The 14858-nt window shown below is 44.0% G+C and overlaps 1 protein-coding gene and 1 long non-coding RNA gene across 2 annotated transcripts in view; one reads left to right on the top strand and one right to left on the bottom strand.

Annotated features, from left to right (window-relative positions):
- Positions 1-13443, top strand: part of LOC135207918 (uncharacterized) — a 46569-nt gene extending 33126 nt beyond the window's left edge. Inside the window, exon 3 of the long non-coding RNA XR_010313083.1 lies at positions 13202-13443. This is a non-coding gene — a long non-coding RNA (uncharacterized LOC135207918). The remainder of the gene's footprint in view (positions 1-13201) is intronic.
- Positions 1-14858, bottom strand: part of LOC135207916 (dnaJ homolog subfamily B member 4-like) — a 57264-nt gene that overhangs the window by 22607 nt on the left and 19799 nt on the right. The gene's annotated exons all lie outside the window — the stretch shown is intronic.

Genomic DNA, 14858 nt, shown 5'->3' with positions numbered 1-14858 from the left:
CTCTTCGCCAAGGGGAGGGGATTGGATGGTGTCTCTGGATCTCCAGGACGCCTATTTTCACGTCCCGATCCATCCTTCGTCGAAGAAGTACCTCCGTTTCATGACGGGGGGAAGGATCTTCCAATTCAGAGCCTTGTGCTTCGGCCTGTCGACGGCGCCTCAGGTTTTCACAAGAACCTTTTTGAAAAATGTGGCGAGATGGCTTCATCTGAAAGGAATCAGTATATCTCTATACCTAGACGACTGGCTTATCAGAGCAAAGTCAGAGGAACAGTGTTTGGAGGACCTGACTGTGACACTAAACCTAATTAAAGACTTTAGGATTACTCGTGAACCTCGAGAAGTCCCAACTGATCCCCAGCCAGAAGGACTTGGTCTATCTGGGGGATTCGGATGGATTCTCGGGGTTTTTCGAGTATTTCCTTCTCAAGAGAGACTAGCGAGAGGTTTAGAAAAAGTCTCTCTCTTCCTAGGAAGAACGGACTTCGGCGAGGGATGTTGAGCCTGTTAGGGACCCTTTCCTCGCTCGAGCAGTTCTTTCATCTAGGAAGACTTCATCTCCGTCCTCTTCAGTTCTTCCTCAGAAGTTCGTGGAACATGAAGACAGGACTCCTCTCGGACTTCTTTCCCATTCCAGATCTGATAAAACGACATCTAGAATGGTGGTTACTCCCACTGAGGGAAAACAAAGGTACTTCCCTGGAAATACAGAGCCCAAACCTTGTATTGTTTTCCGACGCGTCGGAAAAAAGGTTGGGGGGAGCAACTTTGGGAAAGAGAGAAGTGTCAGGCACTTGAATGCTCTTCAAGTGTCCTGGCACATAAACTGCAAAGAACTGCTAGCTGTACACCTAGCTCTAAAGAGCTTCGAACCGTTAGTATGCAACAAAATAGTACAAGTGAATGCGGACAATACAACCGCTCTGGCATACATTCGGAAGCAAGGAGGTACTCACTCGTATGCCCTTTACGAACTCACAAGAGAACTGCTGTTGTGGACTTCCCAAAGGAACATCTCTCTCTTGACGAGGTTCGTTCAGGGAGTAAGGAACGTACGAGCGGACAGGCTGAGCAGGAGGAACCAGGTCCTTCATACCGAGTGGACCCTCCACTCAGAAGTTTGCCTCAAGCTCTGGTCTCTTTGGGGAACTCCTCATGTCGACCTCTTTGCCACGTTCCTCTCGAGGAGACTGGAAGTCTTCTGTTCAGTAGTAGAAGATCCCAGAGCTCTAGCAGTAGACGCCTTCCTTACTAGATTGGTCTCAGGTAGACGTTTACGCATTTCCCCCATTCAAGATTCTAGGACAAGTACTCAGGAAGTTTGTGACTTCAAAGGGGACAAGAATGACCCTGATAGCCCCCTTTTGGCCAGCTCAAGAATGGTTTCCAGAGGTACTGGAGTGGATAGTAGACTTCCCCAGATCCCTTCCACAAAGGAGGGATCTTCTCAGACAGCCACACTTCGAGAGGTTTCATCAAAACCTCCCCGCTCTCGCTCTGACTGCCTTTCGACTATCGAAAGACTTGTCAGAGCGAGAGGCTTTTCTAGTAAAGCAGCAAGCTCGATCGCTAGAGCCCGGAGAACTTCCACTATCCGGGTTTACCAATCCAAGTGGGAAGTTTTTAGAAGGTGGTGTAAGTCAAAGAAGTTGTCCTCCTCCAGTACCTCTGTAACAGAAATAGCTGATTTTCTGTTATTTCTAAGGGAAGAATCGCAGCTCTCCGTAGCCACGATAAAGGGCTATAGAAGTATGCTATCGGCCGTATTTAGGAATAGAGGCCTAGATTTGGGAAACAATAAGGATCTGCATGATCTGATTAGGTCGTTTGAGACCAAGAAGTCTAGAATGACTTCTCCCCCTAACTGGAATCTAGACGTAGTGCTGAAGTTTCTTGGCTTCAGAGAGATTTGAACCCCTACATTTGGCCTCGTTTCGTGATATAACGAGAAAATGTTTATTCCTTTTGTCTCTGGCAACGGCAAAAAGGGTTAGCGAACTGCACGCCCTTAGTGACAAAGTCGGGTTCAATATAGATTCAGCCATCGTTCCTTCAAGGAATTATTCTTAGCGAAGAATGAAAATCCTTCGAACCCCTGGCCGAGAAACTTCGAAGTAAAAGGATTATCGGGTCTCGTCGGCAGGGAACCGGAGAGGTCTCTTTGCCCAGTAAGGGCATTAAAGTTTTACTTAAAGAAAAAGGAACAGTTGGGAGGTTCTAGACAAGGCCTCTGGTGCTCAGTGAAGGATCCATCAAGACCTATGTCTAAGAATGCCTTAGCCTTTTTTGTCAGGAACGTAATTATGGACGCTCATAAGGCTTGCACGGATGATTCTTTAAAACTCCTGAGAGTAAGAGCTCATGAAGTTGAGAGCAGTGGCGACGTCTCTCTCTTTTCAGAGAAATATGTCGCTGAAGAATATCTTGGAAGCGACATATTGGAGATGTATTCTGTGTTTGCGGCTCACTATTTGAAGGACGTGCGTGTGACCTATGAAAAATGTTTTTCATTAGGTCCTTTTTGTGTCTGCGGGCACAATCCTGGGTACAGGAGCTTACAACAATCCTTAAAATTTTTTTTTTTACTACTTAAGTCTTATAGATATGTTCTAGACTTTCTGCTGAACAAGTGCAGTTGCCGCACAAGCGGCCAGTCACTTCAGTTCAGTAAGGAAACTCTTGTGATATCTTGTAATAGATAAAATTTTTTTTTTTTGAATTTATTGTGTGCTTGTGCATTGTGTTTTGAGTTACGGTGTTGCGAAGAGTTGGGGATAACTCTGAGCAATTTTTAATACTAACATGGTGGTTAGGATCAGGTGGTCGGGATTGGTTTGTGTGCTCCTTAATAAGGTGTGTTGTCATGTAAGTGGATCAGCACCCATTGACAAAGTCCTTTCAGGCTCTGCCGAGTAAGTGGATAAGACCCCTTCGGCAGACCCACAAGAATTCTTGGCCATAGATCACATATCTCGCTAAAGTTTCTTGAGGTGATGCAGACTACGGGGAAAACACCCACGAAGTCTACCACCTATCAGGTAGAACCAAGGTTTTTAATTTATACCTACAACAGATGTTGTTTACCTGTCTATTCCAGTAGTAGCTGTCTCTTAACCCTCCACCGAAGGGTGCCAATCAGCTATGTATATATCTGACAGGTAAGTTGATTGTATGAAAATGATATTGTTATAATACAATAAAGTTTCATACATACTTACCTGGCGATATATACGATTAGGGCCCACCCAGCCTCCCCGCATGGAGACAGGTGGAAGAGAAAATATATGATTAGAAAACGGGAATGGTTCCTAGTCCTGCCGCCCAGGGCAGGCCGGTAGATCACCTGACCTACCTGTAGCGAGTGGCGCGAAATTTGAATTTCTGTCGGGGACGACGGAGTCTTAGCTATGTATATATCTGCCAGGTAAGTATGTATGAAACTTTATTGTATTATAACAATATCATTTTTCGGCAGCCAGATGTACGAAAACGTTAGAAACATTTGATTGTATCTACTTTAGAAATATCTGTAATTTTTCGGGGTAATTTGGTTGCAAAAAGGGATAATATACATGAATTAAATTAAAATTTTTAAATAAAGTAAATTTGAATTAAATAATGAGTAAAGTAAACAATTTAGGGAATAAAACTGCAGTTTCGTCGTCTGCTGTTCGTAACTGTGTTTGTGGCGCGCACGCTTAGGAACCAGGAACAGCAACTTGTTTAAAGTGCAATGTGGAGTGAATTGAGACCAAAATGTGTATAATAACAATCAAATAAGCACTGTGGAGTTTCAGTTGTGATGGCAGTAAGGATAAAAACCACCGATTACAAGGTAAGAATGAATTCAGTTCAAACCATGACCCCGGGAATAAAAAGTTTCATACTTTCAGTAATATAGGCAACAAAATGTTGTTTTATTGTGCTGATTACAACTGCAATCTTGAGTAAGATCAATAAACGTTACATAGCCTACATACGCTAACATTGTTCAAATGATTGCTGGGAAGGCTGGGAAAGATGATTGTCGTCACTGATCAGAACCTGTACATCCCACGGTAGCCGCCATATTGGATTGCAAAACTGCCTTGAAAACATATTTTACGAAGAGCGTAAGATGCTTATTTTAGTTCGTATGGGGCTTTCATATATCACATTATGTTGACAAAACTTCAATCTTTTGAATGGTATGCTTGGAGTTGTAATTGTATTCTTGTTTCACCATTTAAATATCGAGTGAATAAGACCTGTCCACCGTGATAAGGGTTGGTAGTCGCTGGTGTTTCTCCCTATATGTAACTTTTCTTGATGTTATTCAAGATTGCAGTTGTAATTAGCACAATAAAACAACATATGGGTAGTTTACATATCCGCAGACAGATCCTACAGCTCCAAAACCATGAAAATACTTACTTCGAAAGGATAGTAGAGGTCTCGAGCTGTTGCTCTCACCAGTGATGACTCGTGACTGGTGCCCATCTCTGGTGTCAGGACGTGTAAAAGTACTTTTGTTCATGAAACTTACCTGTCAGATATATATATAGCTGTATTCTCCGACGTCCGACAGAATTTCAAAACTCCCGGCACACGCAGTGGGCGGCCAGGTGGTTAGTACCCATTCCCGCCGCTGGGAGGCGGATATCAGGAATCATTCCCATTTTCTATTCAGATTTTTCTCTGTCGCCGGTCGGTAAACAACTGTTTACAGACCTCCGCCTAGGATTTTGAAACTTCTTGTGCTAACTTGAGTATTCTGATTGACTTTTGGTTTTGATTTGGCTTGTTGGCTTGGCATACGTGATAGTGGATTTGATTTGAATTTGGCTTTGACTTTTCTTTGATTACGATGTCTGGATCTAGCGCTGCTAGCTTCAGGGTGTGTAAGGTGCATGAATGTAAGGTGAGGTTGCCGAAAGCTTCGGTAGACCCTCATTCAGTGTGCTCGAAATGTCGTGGTCATGTATGTATGTTGAATGATAGATGCATCGAGTGTGAGCAATTGACTGAAATTGAATGGAAGGCATATGATTCTTACGTGAAAAAGCTTGAGCGTGATAGAATCAGGAGGTCTTCCTCTAGGAGTGCTTCTGTGAGTAGAAGTCAAGGTAGAATTGTAGCTCCATTAAATCCTCCTGTAGATGTAATTCAACCAGATCCTGTTGTATTGCCTCCGAACAATCAGAAGTGTCTGCAGAAGGAAGCGTATTAGTTACGATCATGGAGTCGATTCGCGCCTTGGAATCTAAAGTGATTGCTCTACAGTCAAATGTGAATTGTGATAAAAGTGTTAGTGCATCTAGTGTAGTGGGAAGAATGGGGGTGTCAGATCGGTCCCATAATGCCTCTAGGCCTAGGCCCCTGCCGGACTCCCAGGCCTTAGGGAGAGGGCAAGCCGAAAGCCGAAGGAGGGTTACGGGATCTAATGACCGGTCTGACGTCCCTTCGGCAGAAACTGAGGACGAATCTCAGGCTGCCAGTGTTCGTGCACGGGACACGAATACTTAAAGAGTGCTTCTCTTCTTCCGAGACTTCCTCTCCTCGCCGAGGTTGGGACGCTCGGAAGACCTCTCGAGGGGAGAGCGGCAGGGGCGCAAGTTGTCGCACAGGCTGGGCCGCGCTCTTGTCCGCCCTCTTAAGAGAGGTTTCAGAGAAGAGGACGCTCACGTCCTTCTGATCGTTATGTAGATTCGTCACCTGAAGATTTTGAAGCTTTTCCGCCACAGAAAAGGAACAAGGCTTCATCAGGGGAGGACTCTTTCGAGCGTCCAAGTCGCTCTAAGCTTGTTCCTGAGTTGAATGGAAAAGGGCATGCCCCTCGCCCATCTTGTCCTCGCATCAGGATGAGTCCTTCTCCTGATCGAGAACTTTCCCCTTCAAAGGAAAATGCTTTGGGAAATGCAGAGACAGTTAGCCTCCTTTTTGAGAGAAAGGAGGCAGAAACTAGTCATAGAAGGAAGGATAGGTGGCTGCCTGTTAAGAGAACTAGGCAGTCCCCGGCTCCTACTCCGCGTTTTTCGGCCTTTGAGTCTACTCCTAGTAGCCGACGCATTAGAGAACGTGATTACGTCCCTCATCAGAAAGGGCGTCTAGGAGAGACGAATTTGCAGGAGACGTGAGTTGTCGCACAAGCGGCCAGCGTCTTTGTCAAAAGGCCGAGAACGCTCAAGAATCAAGATCGGAACGTCAAGCTTTGCATGTTGATGATCACGCTCGACGTCTTAAACAACGAAGCGCTTACCAGACTCGAGAAGACGCTTTTCAAGACGCGCGGATCGCTCTCCAAGACGCTCCAACTGACGCTGTTCAGGACGCACGGCGTCCTACACATCATGACGTTCAGCAAGACGCTCCAACTGACGCTGTTCAGGACGCACGGCGTCCTACACATCATGACGTTCAGCAAGACGCTCAAGCTGACGCTGTTCAGGACGCACGGCGTCCTTCACATCATGACTCAGCAAAGACGCTCTTCAGGACACACGGCGTTCTTCACATCAGGACGCTCTGCAGGACGCTTCTCAGAACGCACGGCGCCTTGCATATCGGGACGCTTTCCAGGACAATCAACAGTTGAGTCCGAAACGTAAGGATGTTTCTCAGGTTAAAGTGTCGAAGTCATCGCGATCTTTGAAAGGCGCTGATGACCAAGAGAAGGATTCGTCTAGTGATCGCTGCCCTACTGATGATGACGAACCAAATGCGTCAGCGTCGTCACATATAAGACGTTGACGGATTTACTTAAAGAAATTATTCCCAGATAATTTTCAAGCGCCAATTCCTTTCTCTCCACCTTCACAATTTGCTTCATCGAAGGCCAGGAAGGCCCCTGGCTTCGTTAAGATGGCCACTTCGCTCTCCGCGAAGAGAGCGTTTAAGAGAGTCCAGGATTGGATGGATTCAAGGAAGGTTAAAGGGAAGACTTCTTTTGCACTTCCTCCATCTAGACTGAAAGGGAGAGCCGGGATCTGGTACGAGACAGGAGAAGAAGCAGGATTGAAGGCACCGTCCTCTTCTCAAGGAGATTTCGCCAATTTGGTGGACGCTCCAAGGAGGTCTTATTTGTCATCGGCTAAGGTTTCCTGGACAATGACGGAGACGGATCATCACCTCAAGGGGTTATATAAGACGCTAGAGGTGTTTAACTTTTTAGATTGGTGCCTCGGGGGCGCTGGATGTACAATCGAGGAGTCAAGACTCAATTTCGCTAGAAGAGCTTTCGAGTGTACTAGCTTGTATGGATAGAGCAGTAAGGGATGGCTCTGATGAGTTAGCATCTCATTTGCTACAGGTCTGCTTAAAAAGAGAGCTCTCTATTGTAGCTTTACGGCGAAAGCAGTTTCTCCCGCTCAGAAAGCGGAGTTATTATTCGCCCCCTTCTCTACGCATTTATTTCCGCAGTCCATGATTAAGGATCTGTCGGTAAATTTGCAAGAAAAAGCAACAAGGGACCTCTTGACTCAATCTTCAAGACGACCTACTCCTCAGGCTTCTACTTCAACAGCTCCAGCACCCAAGAAGAAATTTAAGCCCTTTCGTGGAGCACCTTCCTCTAGAGGTTCCTCGAGAGGAAGGGGGTCCTTCAGAGGTAAGATCTCTTCTACCAAGAAGGGAAAAAATTGACATTTCTGCCTTCAGGCACCTGTAGGTGCGGAGATCACCTTATTTGCTCAGGCATGGAGGACGATAGGGGCGGACACCTGGACCCTAGATGTGATCGAGAGAGGATACAAGATCCCTTTCCTCTCTACGCCTCCTTTGAGCACGAAGCCGATAGACCTGTCGCCCGCATACCAGTCAGAGAAGCAAGAACAGATCTTACTTCGACCTTCTAGATCAAATGTTGGAAAAGAAGGCCGTAGAGGAAGTTCTGATGCTGGATTCCCCAGGCTTCTACAACAGGTTATTCCTGGTTTCCGAAGCAGTCTGGGGGATGGAGACCTGTCCTAGACGTCAGCAGACTGAACATTTTTGTAAAGAAAGAAAAATTCAGGATGGAAACTTCTCAGTCTGTGCTAGGAGCCTTGAGACCAGGGGATTGGATGGTGTCATTGGACCTTCAAGACGCTTATTTCCACGTCCCGATCCATCCCCAATCAAGGAAGTTCCTGAGGTTCGTCTTAAAAGGACAGGTCTTCCAGTTTCAGGGCTCTGTGCTTCGGTCTGAGTACGGCGCCGATGGTTTTTACTTTTCCCTCATGCGGAATGTGGCGAAATGGCTTCACCTATCGAAAATAAAGAGTCTCGCTCTACCTGGACGACTGGCTAATCAAGTCGCCTTCGAAGTCAAGGTGCCTGAAGGACCTTCAGACGACATTACAGCTGACGAAGGCCCTGGGCCTTATAGTAAATTACGAAAAGTCCCATCTGATCCCACGCAGTCCATCGTGTATCTGGGGATTCAGATGGATTCAGCGGCTTTTCAAGCTTTTCCATCAAAGGAACGTCAGCAGAGATGCTTAGAGAGAGTGTTAGCCTTCTTAGGGAAAGAAACATGCTCGGCGAAGGAATGGATGAGTCTGCTGGGAACCATTTCTTCGCTGGAGAAGTTTGTTTCCCTGGGGAGGTTGCACCTCAGGCCACTCCAGTTTTTTATGGCAGAAAACTGGAAAGACAAGAATCTAGACTCGACTTTGATTATATCAAAAACGGTCAAGGATCATCTGAAGTGGTGGCAAGATCCGACCAAACTCTCGGAAGGGATGTCCCTCAAGCTTTTGAGCCCCGACCTAGTGTTGTTCTCAGACGCCTCCAGGGTGGCTGGGGAGCGACACTAGGAAGGAGAAGTGTCAGGCCTCTGGAGAGGGGAACAGAGGTCCTGGCACATAAACTTAAAAGAGTTGGAGGCTATTCGGTTGGCTCTTCAGTTCTTCGAAGAACGATTGGTGAGCCGAGTTGTCCAGATCAACTCGGACAACACTACGGCTCTCGCTTACATAAAAAAGCAGGGGGGGACACACTCTCGGTCACTGTTCGTGATAGCGAGAGACATCCTTCTATGGGCGAAGGCTCGAAACATAGTGATCCTGACAAGGTTCATTTCAGGAATTCAAATGTTTCGAGCGGATCTTTTAAGCCGTCGACATCAGATGCTTCCCACAGAATGGACCTACATCTAGAAGTTTGTCAAGAGCTATGGAAGTTGTGGGGACGGCCGCTAGTCGACCTCTTCTTGCAACCTCGAAAACGAAGAGGCTTCCGATTTATTGCTCTCCAGTTCTCGACCCGGAAGCAATAGCGGTAGATGCCATCCTATGGGACTGGACGGGGATGGATGTGTACGCCTTTCCCCCGTTCAAACTCTTAGGAGAGGTAACAAGGAAGTTTGCGGCGTCGCCAGGAGCGAGAATGACTCTGATCGCCCCCTTTTGGCCCTCAAGCGATTGGTTCACGGAGGTCATGTCTCTTCTAGTAGACTTCCCGAGAACCCTGCCAGAGAGAGTCGATCTTCTCAAACAGCCCCACTTCGAGAGGTACCACGAAACCTCTCCGCTCTGAGTCGACTGCGTTCAGACTATCAAGAAGTTGGCCAGCGCAGAGGTTTTTCAAGATCAGTGGCAGAGGCTATTGCCAATGCGAGAAGAGCTTCCTCTCGAGCAGTTTATCAGTCGAAGTGGACTGTCTTCAGGAGATGGTGTAGGAGGAAAGGTATTTCCCCTCCTCCCAACGACCTCTGTGAACCAAATCGCTGAGTTTCTCTCTGCATTTGAGAAATGTGGACAAATTAGCAGTGCCCACAATAAAAAGGATATAAGAGCATGCTGTCAGCTGTCTTCCGCCACAGAGGATTAGATCTGACAAATGATAAAGATCTTCAACGATCTTTTGAGATCGTTTGAGACAACCAAAGTACTACAACCAAAGGTTCCATCATGGAACCTTGATGTAGTTCTAAGATTCTTGATGTCGGCTCCCTTTGAACCTATGCATGCTGCCTCATTGAAAGACACTACTAGAAAGGCGATTTTTCTAACTGCTCTTGCCACGGCAAAGAGAGTTAGTGAAATTCAAGCAATTAGTAAAGAGGTGGGTTTCAGAGGACGCCAGTGCAGTGTGCTCCTTTGGATCCTAATTTCTTAGCGAAGAATGAGAACCCATCTAACCCCTGGCCAAAAACCTTTGAAATCAAGGGTTAACAGAGTTCATCGGACAAGAGCCAGAGAGAGTCCTGTGCCCTGTCAGGGCTCTCAAATTTTACATGCAAAAGACCAAAGATTGTCGGGGTCCTTCGGAGAACTTATGGTGTTCTGTTTTAAGAGACCCGACTTCTATGTCGAAGAATGCACTGGCATTCTTTTTGCGAAACACCATCACGGAGGCCCATGCGTCCTGCTCGGATGGTGATATGAAGCTTTTGAAAATAAAAGCCCATGAAGTGAGAGCGGTTGCGACTCAATGGCATTTCGAAAGAATATGGCACTTAATGATATCATTAGCGCTTACCTTTTTTTGGCGAAGCAAACTCGTGTTTGCTTCACATTACCTGCGGGATGTGAAGACGGCATATGAGAACTGCGAGTCGCTTGGACCATACATATCCGCAGAAATGGTGTTGGGGGCAGGGAGCAGCACAAATACTACCCTATAGAAAAGGGGTGGGAGGTGTGCTTTTTAATTTTGGTGTTGGTTTATGGTTGAAGGGTTGGTTGCTTGAGGCGCCTTCCCTTTCTTTAGCCTAGAAGTTATGGGACTAACTTCGATAGGTTAGGTCAGGTGGTGGTTTTTTAGCTTCGTTGCCCTCACAGTATGGTCAATATGGTATAGTCACATTGTGGTCACGCCCCCGTTGACAGATCATGCTAGAGACGCACCTAACTACACAGGTCACTACTTGTTGGCAACTCTAGTAAAGCAAAAGCAGACTTCGGTGACAGTAATCAAGAAGTCAGCTATGCTAACAGGTAAGGAATCAAGATGTCAATCATCTGCCATTGAGGTGTTTCCTAAATCCTTTCTATTCTGTCCCTTCCCACCTCCAATGGTGGGATTCAGCTATATATAATATCTGACAGGTTAAGTTTTGCATGAACAAAATGTTATTGTTATGATACAATAAAGTTTGTTCATACTTACCTGGCAGATATATATAATTAAAGTACCCACCCACCTCCCCTCAGGGGACAGTGGTATGAAAAATCTGAATAGAAAATGGGAATGATTCCTGATATCCGCCTCCCAGCGGCGGGAATGGGTACTAACCACCTGGGCCGCCCACTGCGTGTGCCGGGAGTTTTGAAATTCTGTCGGACGTCGGAGAATACAGACTATATATTATATCTGCCAGGTAAGTTATGAACAAACTTTATTGTATCATAACAATAACATTTTTCGAAGGGTGGATCCACACGCGGTGAAAACTGGATCAGCTAGTCCAGTCGGTTGTTTCCCCTATTTAAACTTTTTGCCTAAGAGATATTACTAGTACTTATAATACTCTAGGCTAATTTGGGCCGTTAGAGAATGACAGACACATTTTCTGCTGACAAAAACAAACCTAACCTTGCTTAGTATGTTGTGGTCTGACTTAAGGGCCCCATACGCTGAACAGTTGTCGTTATCAACACACACACACACGTACTAGGTATTTAAACAATATGAACGATCTCCGCACCAATTTCAGTCTGAACAAAGACTTTGTCTCGGGATCACATGGCATCATCTGTAGAAGAGACGTCCAGTAGCATTATATTGGCAGACAAACATACATTGCATGACCTGTGTGTGACAGGCATAAGTTGCAAGCCAGGAAACTGGTCATGACAGATTCCTGCTGAGATCGTTCAGACCTGAAACTCCACACTTTTGCATTTCAGAACGATACACACAATCGTTCAGTGTATGGGGCCCTTTATCCAGACCACACTTTCCTAATTTGACTGAGGGTGCTGTACCCTGACCTGGCCAGGGAGGCTTTGCCTCCCCTGAATCCCCCAAGTAGGCTAACACAAAACATTGGAAATGCACTCAGCTAGAACGTGGCCTTCTGATCTTGCAAGCTACCCCATGAATTTCTTGCCAAGCATGTGTATGCTGTATTTTTCTGAATCCTTATGTTCTGTTTTATGCATTTTTAACTAGTATTGTTGGTGGACACTGGGAGTGAATACAGAGCGAAGGGTAAGGACTACTACAGTAGCCTAGGCATTTTGGAGGGAATATGACCTAACCAGACTTAGTCCCTTTAACCAGCTTAACCATGGACATTATGTTCTTCCTTGGACAAAAGGTATATGGTACTACTTTGATTAGTTTTATTTGAGTTTTCTGTTGAAATCGGTCAACCAGTGTAAGGCCTAATTCCACTTATGAAGCCAGGCCCCAAAGTTCCTCGAATACGTGGCATGGTCCTGACTTAAAACAAGGACAGGATATTTTGTCTTTGTCTTCCACTGGCAAAGAGTTGTTCATAGTCATTAGTTATGAGGTATGTTATTGTTATTTTATGTTGGTTACAGAAATTTCAATGCTTAAAACACTAAAGTTTCCCAGCTTTAGCCTAGGTGCAGACCCTTAACAGATCATGTTATAAACTGTGATATAATGATTAGTATCTTAAGTGATTAGTGAACATTGAACTAATCATGCAGTTAAACCCAACTGGTTAATTATGTGATAAGGCATGATGCTTTTTAAACATCATTAGTACTGGTACTTAGATTAAACATTTGTTAGAGGAAAATTTTCAAGAATTAGCATTTCAATACTTTCTTGATTCATTCATTATCTGCATAGTTTGAATAGCTTTCAAACAACACTATAGAACATACGTACACCTAAGTTTGCAGTATCAGAAAACAAATGCTTTGCTTTGCCTTGCAAGAAATTATTCATACATTGCTGCTGAAAGGTAAGGGAAGTTTTGAAAGTTTGCACAGGCATATGGTTTTATAGATAAAAATTTAATTGAAGTGATTCAAATACTGACATCAAGTAATAAAGATTTTATTTCTGCTCAGAGGGCTTGTAAGCCTCTGACAAATTCAAGGAAGACAGTCTGATTACAGGTGGTTTTATGTTTTGAATAAAAATTTTAATCCTGTGATATTTGTATGCTTTTATAAGTTGAATGATAAAATTACCTTTTTGGTGGGGCAGGGTTTTGATATTTGTGGCTAAAATCCCAGCACTGGCAACCTGTGGTACTGCACAAGATGTTTGTAAATTGTACCATACATTTTTTCTCATTGATGTATCTTTTTCTCAGGCTTTGCCTACAAATGAGTCATATGCATCTGTCAAGTCACAAGAGACTGATTATGGATGTGACCAGGGCCTTCTTCAACGTGCACCAGTTACCACTAATGTGCATCCACTCGAAACCTCTGAAAGGACTTATCGCCAAAGGCAAGAGGAACATCAAATGAACTTTGCTGTTAAAGCTTATGGCCTTGGATTTGGTTTACACCTAAAACATCAGAGAGCTGCTGTAAGTATCATTGCAAAGTATAATAATTATTGTTGTAAGTATAGTTTTTAAGTTTTAAAGCTGTGTGGTAATGTAATACCTTTTGTTTTTTATCAGCCTGTCATTGATTTATAAGGCAGGAAAATCACTAGATCAACCTGACTGAGGTTTGCTTCATGCCATGTGCAAAACTTAAACAGTTTTACTTAGGATTTCATATTGTTATTCTCTGCTTTAATACCAATATGATTTAGGCCTTTATCACTGCCATTTTTCTGCTACTTTTCTAACTGCTCCTCATCCCTTCTTAGTATGCTATGTTAGTGAAAAGGCCACATTCTGTGTTCCTTTGTTTTCAGCAAACTAGTTTCAGCAATTCTAATTCTCTTACTCTACTCTTCTCCAATCCTATGTCCTCCATAAAATCCTCTGCCCTAACCTCCATACTAAGCCTTCTTCTGTTGATCTCACCCATCACAAATTGTCATATCCTCATCTGTTAACATTGATCGTTTGAGCTGCTGGTATATCAGTTAAATTGGCTTTCTTGTATTTTCCATCTTTGATCTCATGAATTTGTTGAACAATGTTATCTTCTTTTGATGTTATTAACCCATCCCTCCTTTTGAGAGATATTTTTCATTTTCACCCAGATACTTCATCAATAAATCTTTGGGCTGCTTTGACACCTTTGCCACTCCCTAAATACATGGCTTTGTTAAAATATTAATCTCATATCTCTTTTTGATCTTTGTGCATCCTCGTCAGTATTTGAATACTTACTACATTGTATTGATTTTTTTTTCCGGTCTGATTCAATGACCATGATTTTCAACTTATCCATCATCCCAGAAGAATGATATACATTTCTGAACTTAAACCAGCCCTCATTTATTATTCCCTCTAAGGTAGGGTTTCTAGTAAAGAAAAATCTATTTCACATTTAAGTTGGATAAGCTGAAAAGTGGGTAGAAGTAAGTGCTTAGTACTCAATTGTAGGTGGTGAAAAACAGGTGGTTAATGCTAACAGAACCCTGCACTGTATTCAGAGATAAGTATTGGTGTTCATCTTCCATGATACCCAGTTAGCTTTTATCCTGGGTGCTTTTAATTTCAGTCATATGTTTAAAGTGACATATTGACTAGTGCCAACATCTGGTCCTCTGTAGCTCATAACTTTATCAGTTCTTTCTCTTTCCTAGTTAATGACCAGGTGATTTGTTAGGTTTTTATAATTGCCAATCTGAAGATTTCAAGTATATTTATGCATGTCCATTTATTGAAAAACATAGTACTTAATATTACCAAATTATATGCCACTCATAAAATAAATAATTGCATCCGTTTGCTTGTACTCTCCTGTGCCTTCCTTTCGTAGTGCATCATTCATACTTTTATTTCCTCAACCAACTTTTGCATTCATATAACCACAATCATTCTCCAATTCCCTGTTGGT

This window comes from Macrobrachium nipponense, chromosome 34 (genome assembly GCF_015104395.2).
Source record: "Macrobrachium nipponense isolate FS-2020 chromosome 34, ASM1510439v2, whole genome shotgun sequence".
NCBI classification, from domain to species: domain Eukaryota; kingdom Metazoa; phylum Arthropoda; class Malacostraca; order Decapoda; family Palaemonidae; genus Macrobrachium; species Macrobrachium nipponense.
Note: the sequence above shows the minus strand (reverse complement) of the source record. Positions and strands in the feature narration are given on the sequence as shown.